Raw genomic sequence first — 12,345 nt, 5'->3', positions numbered from 1 at the left:
CTCTGATCAGTATTAGCAAGAAACTTTGATCCCTCATAAAATCATCAAAGGCCAGCTTCAAAAGAAAAATTGCCCGAGACACTAAAGATAATCACAAGGCCTTCTATAGTTATGTCAGGAACATGGGCGGAAACTCCCAGATATGCTCTGAATTGTTGCATAACGGTACAAAATATACCAAACCTACAGACATAGCCAACATCCTGGCAGACAGATTCAGCACAAACTTCTCCCCCCCCTTCCCCCCCAAAGGAGCAAATGCCTATCCCAACTGAATGTAACCTCCCTGACATCACAGATGCACAGGTGAAAGCTGCCCTCTCCAAAGCAAAAAACACAGCATCTATGGGACAGGACAGTGTCCCAGGCTGTGTCTTCCACGAGCTCCAAGAAGAACTGAACCCTCACATTGTCACTGTTCAAACTTAGCCTTACTACAGGATATGTACCCAAAGAATGGCGTACAGCTACAGTGGTCCCACTCCACAAAGGTGGTGCCACAACGGACACTGGAAACTATCGCCCCATAAGCCTGACTAGTCTGGTCTGTAAAGCTATGGAGCGTATTATCATGGAACTCATAAACAAAGACATTGGAAGCCTCCAGACACTGGAACCTACCCAATTCGGCTTTGTTAAGGGCAGATCTTGCCTCTTAAACCTAGTTGATTTCTTTGAAACTGTTACCAAAGCCATAGATGAGGGCAAGGTAGTCCACACAGCCTACCTGGACCTTGCAAAAACCTATGACACAATAACCCACTCGGGCATCATAAATAAGCTTACCAGCTTAAATATCAACCCCTATATCACAAGATGGGTTGCAAACTGGCTCAGAGATAGAACCCACATGGTCAGAATCGCAGGTGCCATGTCCGAATCCAAACCAGTTCCAAGTGGTGTCCCACAGGGCTCAGTTCTGGGACCTCTCTTGTTCGGTATATACTTCTCTGAGGTTCAGGCTAACATGGGGGGATTATGGCTGACAAAGTTCGCAGATGACTGCAAACTGGGGGTTATAATCGAATCTCCAGCTGACACAAGCATCCTCCAAAAGGGTCTCACAGAGATGGATGCTTGGTGCCAGAGCCACGGCCTCAAGCTAAATGCTAAAAGTGCATAGTCATCCCCTTTGGGAAAAACAAGGTGCCCACAAATTACCACATAGGTGGTAATCCATTAAGTACGGAAGAAGTAATTAGAGACTTTGGGACCAACGTAGATAGTAATCTCTCCTTTGATAATCACGTTGCCAAAGTGGTTAGAAAGACCTTCTATATAGCCCACCTTATCACGAAAGGGTTTGCATCTAGATCAAGAGAGGTCATTATGCCCCTCTACTCATCACTCATCAGGCCCATAATTGAATACAATGCCCCTTTTGGGATGTACCTTACCCGACACCTGCAGCAACTGGAGAGACCCCAAAAGTACCTCACCAAGAGGATCATGGGCTACAAACAGATGTCCTATGCAGCTCAACTAAAGAAACTCCAGCTCTACTCAGTTGCTTACCACCAACTCAGAGGCGATCTATGCCTGACGTACAAAGCCATGTCAAACCCAGAATTAATGGACATGCTCCACCTCAAAAAATCCAAGTCCCTTAGAGCTACACACTCCAGGGACCTAAACCTCAGCACAAAAATAAATAGGACATGCTGGAGGGACAGATTCATCTCCCAGAGGCTCCCCTCACTCTGGAATAGAATCCCATTTCATGTTAGACATAGCCCCTCGCTGACCCTCTTCAAGCGAAATCTGGATGCGTGGATGGGAAATCGCAAATTCACCCCTGGGATCTCTTCTGTGTCCCTGCTAGACAGAGGCACAGTAAACTAATCTTAAAAGGGTACCTTCTGTGACCTACTTTACAGAGGCACAGTAGGCTAATCTAATAGGGAGGCGGAAGCCAAATACACTCTGGCTAGGCTTATAAATGCCCTAGGGCAGATAGCCTAGTATCTACCTATGAACCTATGAACTTATAATAATGCTTACTACTGGCCAGAATGGCTAAACGATTTTTTCCCTAGCATACCTCCTCTTTGTCCATTCTGGCCATCAAAGTCTGCTGACCTCTTGCATATTCTCCGGTACTGTAAATATGCACAAACTTTTGGAACTCATTAAGGGTCAAACTTGTGAAAATGGGCTATGGGAAATCTACCCTTTCTTGGGAATTTGCTATTTTGCATGTGGGTCCAGTCACTATGCCCAAGTCTGACCGATACATCCTAATTGCTCTTTTTGCATTAGCCAAGCTTTATATTACCCAAAACTGGCTTGATATGACAAAAATAGAGTGGAAGAGCTTTACTAACATGGCCTTTAAATACATCAGAGCTCACAAGTTGATCATAGGAAATAGAACTAATTGTGTGAAATATCAGAATTTTTTGAAATCGTATCCTTGAACACATTTTGAAATAAATTATAGCATGAACATATGTATCAAGCTAACTCTACATACTTTGGAGATCTTTTCCTCTTGATAAATAATTGTTGAAAGTTTGACAGTTTATCATTGATTCCTTAGTAATTTAGTGATTATTTTTTATCTTAACATAGAGTAGCACTGTTTGTAAATAGTATATATAGTTTGGCTAGAATTATCCTTCTACTCATCACTTATTTCCAAACTTATACCTTTTATAATTGTAAAAGTTTAACTGAAAACATCTGTAACCTGTTTCCTTAGAAATCATAATCTGAAATCTTAAGAAAGGATGTTAAACACTTGTTGATATAGCAAGGTGTTTTCATTTATAAGGTAATGCCAACTTGTTTTCTTTCTTTTATGATTTGTGCAATAAATATTTGAAAATATAATAAAATAAATGTTGGGAAAAAAAGTAAATAAATAAATAATCCTATTGAACATAACAAAGATGCTAAATGGATAGAAGAAGTAAAAGAAAAAATAAGAGTTTTAAAGGTACGGGATATGAAACGGGATGAAGTAACAGCCAGAGATATTGAAACAAATTTAAGAAAAGCCTCTAATTGGAAAACTCCAGGCCCATATGCAGTACCTAACATCTGATTAAAAGTATTGACATCTTTGCATGAAGATTTAGTCATGAGTACGAACTATTTATATGGGCACCTCAAAAAGACATCAACTTGGCTAAGAACAGGAAAAACAATGCTCCTACTTAAGAGTGAACTTGCAATCTACCCTAAAAATTATAGACCAATAATTTGCCTTCTGAATAATGTATAAACTATACACTGGAATTGATGCCAACAGAGTTTATAGTCGTTTAGAAGAAAATTCAATTACGGCACTAGAACAAAAGGGCAATAAATGAAAGTCATATGGAACAAATGATCATTTGTTGTGAAATAGTCATAGTGGATAACTGTAAAAAGGCAAAGAATGTAAGTATGGCATGGATTGACTACAAAAAAAGCATTTGATACCATCCCACATTCATGAATAAAGGAGTGCTTAAAAATGTATAACATACAAGATACATTAGAGTGACCATGAAACAATGGCAGACCACTTTGCAATTAAACCATGATAAAGGACAAATTATTATCTCAGGGATAAAAATTAAAACGGGGATATTCCAGGGTGACTCTTTGTCACCACTGCTATTCTGTCTTGCCCTTAACCCATTAAGCTGTCTCCTAGAAAACAACAAAGTGTAAAGACTTCTCATCTTTTCTTTGTCAATGATTTCAAACTGTGTAGCTCATCAGATGAGGAACTGAAAGCACAACTGCAAGTTGTCAAAACTTTTTCAGATGATATCAGAATGTCATTTGGTCTTGATAAATGTGCAGAAGCAACCTTTAAAGCAGGAAAACTGCAGCAATGTGATATAAAAGAACTTGAGCAAGATGGGGTGTATAAATATTTGGGAATTGATGAAGGATCAACAATAAAGCATGAACAAATACAAATGAAACTTAGTAAGGAATACTTTAGAAGACTTAAATTAATCCTGAAAACAGCATTGACATCTAGGAACAAAATTCAACCTATAAACCAATTTGCTCTTCCTGTCCTAACTTATAATTTTGGAGTGATTGATTGGCTCCAAAATGTGTTGGATAGATTAGACAGGAAAACTTCATGCTCATCAAATGATTTATAAAATCATTGCATATCCAAGATTATATATTTCCTGTTCTGAAGGAGGGATGGGCCTCTTTGAAATTGATTACATGTGTAGATCTGCAGTTGTGGGACTGCACACATATCTGCTGACCTCACAAGACCTGAACATAGTAAAAGTTTTGAAACATGAGGAGAATAAATCTAAAATGAATTATCTGCTTAGTCTAGCAGAAGCATATCGGCTTCAAGCAGGAATGGAAATCAAACCAGAAGTAGATAAAAATTAGGCAGCAACTGAATGTGCCAAAAAAAACAAAAGAAAGTATTTAAGGTGAACGACCAGATGAGAAGGCAAAAAATGCGGAAATTGCATAAATATAGTTGCAAGTATAGAAAAGATCTGGAAGAACCTCATGTTGATGAGGAACAAATGCAGGAATGGTTAAGGAGTGGCAAATTCAAACCAAGAGATGAAAGGTTAATATTGGAAGCCTGAGACAGTGGGCTATGTACACATTGGTTTACAAAGTCCATTGAACATATGGGAAAAATAGACAAATGTAGGTTTTGGAAAACAGAAACTGGAAATAGTTGAACACCTTGTTGCTGGTGGTGACATACTGATGCCAGAAGGACTGTATACTGAAAGGCAAAATAATGTGGCAAGACTGTTGCACTGGAGATTGGGCAAACATTATGGTACTGAAGTAGCTGAAAAACACTGGAAACATGAGCCACAAAACATCATAGAAAATGATGAAGCCTACATCACATGGGAATGATGGGATCGCCCATTACTGACAGTTCAAAAGATAGATGCTAGAAAACTGAATACGGTGGTCCATGAAAAGAAGAGCAAAGTAACATTGATTATTGAAATTACCACACCAAGTAACTACAGTGTCTTGTGTACAGAGACAGAAAGTCATAAATATCAGGATTTGCAGCCAGAAAAAAGAGCAATGTTGAAGAAGAATACCCAGACAGTTCCAATAGTAGTAGTAGGAGCAATAGGTCTTATAAAAAAGAATCTGAAATCATATTTAGATATGTTACCAATACATGTAACCCCGTATGGATTGCAGAAGGATTCATTACTAGTCACAATATCTCTAGGCTTAATGATGTTTTGAATTTTAAAGGTTATATTGAAATCTAAACATATGAAGTATGGAAATCTTTTTTTAGGTCTGTTTTTAATTCTTTTAAAGTAAAAAAAAGATATGTTATTATGTGTTAACAATCCTTGCTGCTGTTCTGTTGGAGATGTTAGTCATGTGACAGAATGCTTAATTATTTAAAAGCAAATGTATATCTTGTTACTTCTGGCTGAGTTTTTTTTTACTATATGACAAAGCAGTTTTCTGAAGTTTCTATGTTAAAGTAATTCTTCTTTGAAATGGCATTGTTTAGACATTCTTTATTTGAATGTTGACTGTTGGTAGCTTTTCAGTCCATTTGGACCATCATTTTGTTGTAAATATATATATATATATATATATATATATATATATATATATATATATGTATATGACAATTTATCATGTAAGTCGCTATCCTATCAAATATATATATGTATGTGTGTATGTATATATATATATATATATATATATATATATATATATATATATATATATGTATATGTATATATATATATATATATATATATATATATATATATATATATATATATATATATATATATGTATATATATATATATATATATATATATATATATATATATCTATATCTATAGATTCACTTCATAATTTTGAAATACTGAAATCTCAAATTTCAGTTTTTTGAGACCATGAAATTGAATCCACACAACACCAAAACACCAAAACCTCGAAATTCAAAACACCTAAAACACAGCAAACACCAGACCACACATATACCACAACACCCACATCACAACATAAACAAAACAACACACATCCACAAACCTACAACACAAATAAGCAGGGGCAAGCCCCACCCTCACACACATATATATATATATATATATATATATATATATCTATATATATATATATATATATATATATATATACTAACTTCGAGATCGCACAAACAGTAAACAAAAGCAAACACCCCCTCACACACACACACACTCTACAGTCCCTCCCACACACATCACACATATCAGCACACTCACATACACTCAAACTCCCACCCAAAACCCTTACAAAACACTCTCTTATCTGACATAACACCTAAATCCACACACGGCACCGCACATCATCCACATACAATACTGGACATTACCCAGCATAAAGCCATAACCGCAAATTCGAGATATTCGAATTCGTGATTATGCATTTTCGTTATTTTCAAACTTTGACTTTATAGTCTTGAGATACTGAAATTCGACATTTCAGTATTTCGAGATTATAAAGTGTTTCCATATATATATATGTGTGTGTGTGTGTGTGTGTGTGTGTGTGTGTGTGTGTGTGTGTGTGTGTGTGTGTGTGTGTATAATTGGCTGACTCCATGGTGTAGAGGGATAGAACCACACTTATGACCCTAGCAACTTTGATTTGATTAACAAATCTTTTCTCTGAGAACCTGGCCAGGGTATGGCGTGGATCAACATTTTTGCCAACTGACCTATTTGAGGGAACTGATGGTCGGGCTTACAGTCAAAGACTAGATGTAATTAATTGCAGGTCAGCAATGACTGTAGTTCACAGGATTGAGTGTATCTAATGCTTATTGTGAAATGGGATAGGACAGTAGGTAGAACATAATAATAAAAGCTCATTACAGCTGTAAGAATTGTGGTATATAAGGTGCCCTAATCTCCCCTCTACTCACTTTTCCCAGTTACTTACGCTAACAACATTTGTGGCTGTCATGTGAAAGGTATAAGTCAGTTGTTAAAAAATCATAGTACAGGTGATTAAGGAGAGGCTATGGGACATGCTTGATGGCAGGCAGTCATGGTAGAGCCTGTGAAGGCTGCCAGCCTAGCTAGGTAGAATTTTGTAAATAATTCTATGTCCTTGTAAATATTAATATGAAACACAAGCTTGTTTGACAAATGTATATTCTGAGCTTCAAAACTGTAACCACAGTGCACCCTGCTGGAAGAAAGCTGCTAAGCAAAAGATTTTACGAGTGTGTTTGATCTTAAGCTCGGAGACAGGATGTCTGCAGCTAGAAATTCTTTATATTGTTTTAAGACATAGATAATTACTAGATTTCACATTTAAAGTGTCTTTTATTGCAGTGGCTTCCTGGCAGGTGCAGATCAAAAGAGAAAAGTTAAATTTTAAGTTCTGTGAGCCTGGGAAACTTAAGGAAAAATAACAAGAATGATGAAATCTGAAATGGCTCAGCAGTAATGTGTATTATCAGTTTAAGGGCTATCTCAGAAAGTAAGGATAGCATTTTGTATTTGACTTCAGACCTGTTAACAATTCACCAGCACTGTGCCTTGTCTGTAAGTAGGATGTTAGATCTTAGTATTTCTGCTAGAGATAGATAGAAAGAGCAAGATTAGTCTAGCTGTTTTATGTGAGACTATCCTACAATGTTGTTTTAAAGTATTTCCTGTGATTTCTGAACTCTCTATCACTTTGTTGAATTGACGAGTAGTTCCTTGTGTTTTTATTATTTAATATTTTAAACATTTTAACTGTGGCTGATTTGTGTGTAGAGATATGTAAGCTCTTAAGAGTACTTGCATGTATTTGATGATGCTGTATAAGCCACTCCTAAAATAGCCTTCAAGTCTCAGTCACACTTACCAATTGGATAATATTAACACTGCACAATAGAATTGGACACCCTTTGTTAGGGGCCTTTATTGTAGCTGATAAGGGTAGTTGTTGGCAGTTGGTACTACCTTATAGTCTGGGCAGAAGCGGGCGTAGCTGGAGAACCTGTGTCAGTCTTCCCCTGGAGTGTCTGTGTGTTTGTATATAATTCATATCTCAAAGTGTGTGTGTATGTGTGTCTGAGTGTGTGTGTGTGTGTGTGTGTGTGTGTGTGTGTGTGTGTGTGTGTGTGTGTGTGTGTGTGTCAGCTACTTGGGCAGGGACACAAAGCACTGGTTGGACAGAGAGGGTGCTGGAGGGTTTGGCTTGACCACTCAGCTGAGATCTGTACCCTATAGCTGTGCCACTGGGGAGTCTTACTGGGGATCTGGAGAGAAAGGGAGAAACCAGCCCCAGACTGTGATCTCTGTGTGCTCTTAAGGGAAATTGTACTTTACTCTGTGTGTACTTGTTATCCTCCCAATGTGGATGGCCTTCACTGGTGCTAGTAGCGATGATTGAGGCTCCTTCATTACTGGGCCAGTGCACAGGCATCACATATTAATTGTTTGGCAATGGTGGGATATCCACATCAAATGTTAATTGTTTGATAGTGGTGAGTCAGCCACATCACATACTAATTGGCTTGTGGTGGTGTGGATATAGAATTCTTATAGCTTGTGTACAGTGATCACTGAAGTTGTTTTTGTACTCTAAATCAGCCATGCAGTGAACATTCATAGTTCAGATCACAATTATTTTATTTCTTTTGTTAGCTTAGTAGTCAGGGAGAGCAGGCAAGCATGTCAGCAGAGGAGTATAGCAAGATGACAAGGAGCCTGTTGGCTGAAATGTGCCTGGCTAAAGGACTGGTGCATGGAAATGTGACTAAGGGCGGCGCAGTGGTGCAGTGGTTAATGCTGTCACCTCACAGCAAGCGGTTCTCTGGTTTGATTCTCGGCTGGGGTGCCTTCTGTGTGGAGTTTGCATGTTCTCCCTGCGTTCGCTTGGGTTTCCTCTGGGTACTCCGGTTTCCTCCCACATTCTAAAGACATGCTTCTGGAGCATTTCTCCACGGGCCTCCACTGAAAACAGGATCTGTGGAACCTAGTCGGACTTTCCCGGTCAACAAATGTTAAATAAAAAAAAATAAAAAGACATGATTGCAGCTTTGGTCACAGTTGTATCAGAGAATAGCAACCAGGAAGATGACCAGACTGGCCGTTGAGATGCACAACACTCAGAGAATGGACAGCTCAACCTTTCTACAGAGAACTTAAAAATCCATCTGGAGTTAGAGGGATTTGAGTTGGAGGCCAAGAATTTGGAAATAGAAGGAGCAGAGAGACTGAGGCATCTAGAGAATGAGGAAAATAAGAAACTGCTATGCCTGGAAGCTGAGGAGAAGTAGAGGCAGAGGCAACATGAAAAGGAGATGCTGACTCTTTGCCAGAGTCATGGAAGTAATGGGGGAGGGAGTAACTGAAACCCAGAAGCACAAAAGGTCAGTAAATTTCTTCCACAGTTTACAGCGAGGGGTAATTATGATAGCTTCATTCGTATGTTTGAGAGGTTATATAAACTGTATAATGTTGACCAAGGGCTCTGGGTATGGTTTCTGACCCCCTTACTCCATGGTAAAGCTGTAACTGTTTTTTCCAATCTGTCTGGCAATGATTTTTTAAATTATAATTCTGTAAAGAATTGTTTGCTAGAATATTTTAAGCTAACACCTGAAGCATATAGGAAAAAGTTTCATGAGCATAGAACAAGGCAGATGAAAGTGTGTGTGAATATGTTGTTGAACTAAGCACTTATTTGCATAGGGGGTGAGTGGATGTCAGTTAACCACTTATGAAGGGCTGGTAGACCATTTGGTGAGGGAACAAGCTCTTAGCACTTTGCCTGAGGACATGAGGATCTGGTTAGCTAATAGATAATGTACTACTTCAGATGAGTTGTGAAAGAAGGGAGATGTATACCTAGCAAGCAGGGCATCATTGCACAGGAAAGGGACACCCAGTGCTGCTCATGCATCTAAAGGAACCCATGGTGGGCAGCCCACATTGCCCCAACAGAATCTGACATTAGCAAGGGAAGCCACTAGTCCAGGTACATGTCCAGGATCTAGGGTTAAATGTTTTGAATGCAACCAGTGAGCCCATGTAGCATATAGATATCCGCGGAGGTAAGGTGGCGAACAAAAGGTGAAGGAGCCAATAAGTGGGAATGACAAAATGCCAATAGCAGGTTGTCTTGAGACAATAGGGGTACCAAACTACCATCCTGCAGATGTCCTGATAGGGAAGGATTTTGATAAGGCAGTACCATGTGCTAATGCTGTTACATGTAGTCAGGCTTGGAGGCAAGCATGTTGGTCTGGTAGCCTGGGGGAACATCAGTCAGACAACATACTTGCAGCCAGGTCTGGTGAGGTGGTTACTTCCAGGCTACCCTGTAGCAGTGAAGCTGAAGGTGAGCCACAGCTGCTTGTGAGTACTGATGTTCCCTTGGACAGAGTGACTGCAAAGGTAGAGGTGAGTAGTAGTACCCAGGCTGACAGTGAGGCACTGCTGTCAGAGGATGCCAGACTTCCTGTGGAAGGGGAGTTACAAAGACAGAGTTGAGACAGGCTCAGCTCTCAGACCCTACATTACAAGGTCTGAGAGAGGTAGCTAGTAAGGCACCTGATTTTTGAGGGAAGGGGATTCTGTATATGGGGGAAAAGTGTTACTGTATAGAGAGTGGACCCCTGAGGGAGGACTAGAAGGTGAGAGGATACAGCAGTTGGTAGTGCCTAGAGCCTACCATCTGGCACTTCTAGCCATAGCCCATGATATTTGCTTTGCAGGTCATATGGACATAAACATACAAAGAGACAAGAACTTTTATTGGCCTGGGATTTCCAGAGATGTAACAGGGTACTGCAGGAACTGTGAACAATGCCAAAAGGTAGGCAAGGCAGGAGGCAAGATGAAAGCTCCTTTGATGCCTTTGCCTGTGATTGAGGAGCAGTTCAGACAGTAACTATGGATATTGTGGGGCCTATGAGTACCCCAAGTTCCACATGGAAAATGTATATCCTAGTGGCAGTAGATTATGCTACAAGATACCCTGAGGCAGTGGCTCTGTCCTCCATCAAGGCAGAAAAGGTGGCAAATGCATTGTTAGAGATTTTCAGCAGGGTAGGATCCCAAAAGAAATACTGACTGACAGAGGTGCCAATTCCATGTCAGACCTGCTGGCTTGTCTCTGGAAGCATTGTAGGGTGAAGCACCTAAAAAACACCCCTACCATCCCCAGACTAATGTTCTTGTCGAGAGATTAAATTCTACACAAGTACATGCTACGGGCATTTGCAGACCAGTTTAAGAGGGAGTAGGACAAATATGTGCCCCATCTGTTGTTTCCTTACAGAGAGGTTCCTCAGGAATCCACAGGTTTATCACCGTTTGAATTGTTATATAGGCATAGGGTGAGGGGGGCCTCTAGATTTAATTTGTGATAAGTGGGAAGCTGAGTGTGAATTTCCCAAGGAGTCTGTTGTGGCATATGTCCTAAACCTCAGGACAAGGCTCAGGGAACTCATGGACTTGGCTGAGGAGAACCTGGCAGAAGCCCAACAGTAGAAAATGGTCTGGTATGACAGGAATGCTCGAGCTAGAGAGTATGCTGTAGGGCAACGGATAATGGTTCTCATTCCTGTCAGACACAACAAGCTGAAAGCAGCTTGAGAGGGACCCTACAAGGTGGTAAGGAAGGTCAGTGATGTTAACTACATGGCAGAACTGCTAGGCAGGAGGCAGGAGCATAGATTGTACCATGTTAACATGATGAAACCTTACCATGATAGGAAGGCCCTACTGCTGAGTATTTGCAGTGAATTGCAGGAGGAGTCTGAGGGAGATCTGGTGACTGATCTCTTCAGTAAGGCTCGGACTGACTCCTCAGTGGACGGGGTAGCAATGTCCCTGCAGATATCTCCTACCCAGGTTTGAGAAATCCGAGCAGTGTTACAAGAGTTTGGTGGCATGTTCACTGGGAAACCAGGGTGCACCCACATGGTGCAACACCAGGTGGATACAGGAACCCAAAGGCTTATTAGGTAGTCACCTTATAGTGTGCTTGAGAGAGTCAAACAGATTCTGAGGTAGGAGATACAGGAAATGTTGGAACTAGGGGTAATTCAAGAGTCCAACAGTCCCTGGGCCTCCCCAGTGGTGTTGGTGTTAAATAAGGATGGCAGCACCAGGTTCTGTGTGGACTACAAGAAATTAATTAGTCACACAGAGTCAGATGCTTACCCCATGTCTAGGACAGATGAAGCCCTAGAGCAGCTGGGTGGGGCTAAGTATCTTACCACCATTGATCTTACCAAGGGTTACTGGCAAGTGCCCTTGACTCCCCATGCTAGAGAGAGGTCAGCCTTTGTAACTCCTTTTGGCTTGTATGAGTTCACAGAGATGCCCTTTGGGATGAAAAATGCCCAGCAACTTTCCAGAGGCTGG

This window comes from Protopterus annectens, chromosome 1.part2, assembly GCF_019279795.1.
Source record: "Protopterus annectens isolate FY-2018-M chromosome 1.part2, PAN1.0, whole genome shotgun sequence".
Taxonomy (NCBI): Eukaryota; Metazoa; Chordata; order Ceratodontiformes; family Protopteridae; genus Protopterus; species Protopterus annectens.
This window is presented reverse-complemented; position numbering follows the sequence as displayed.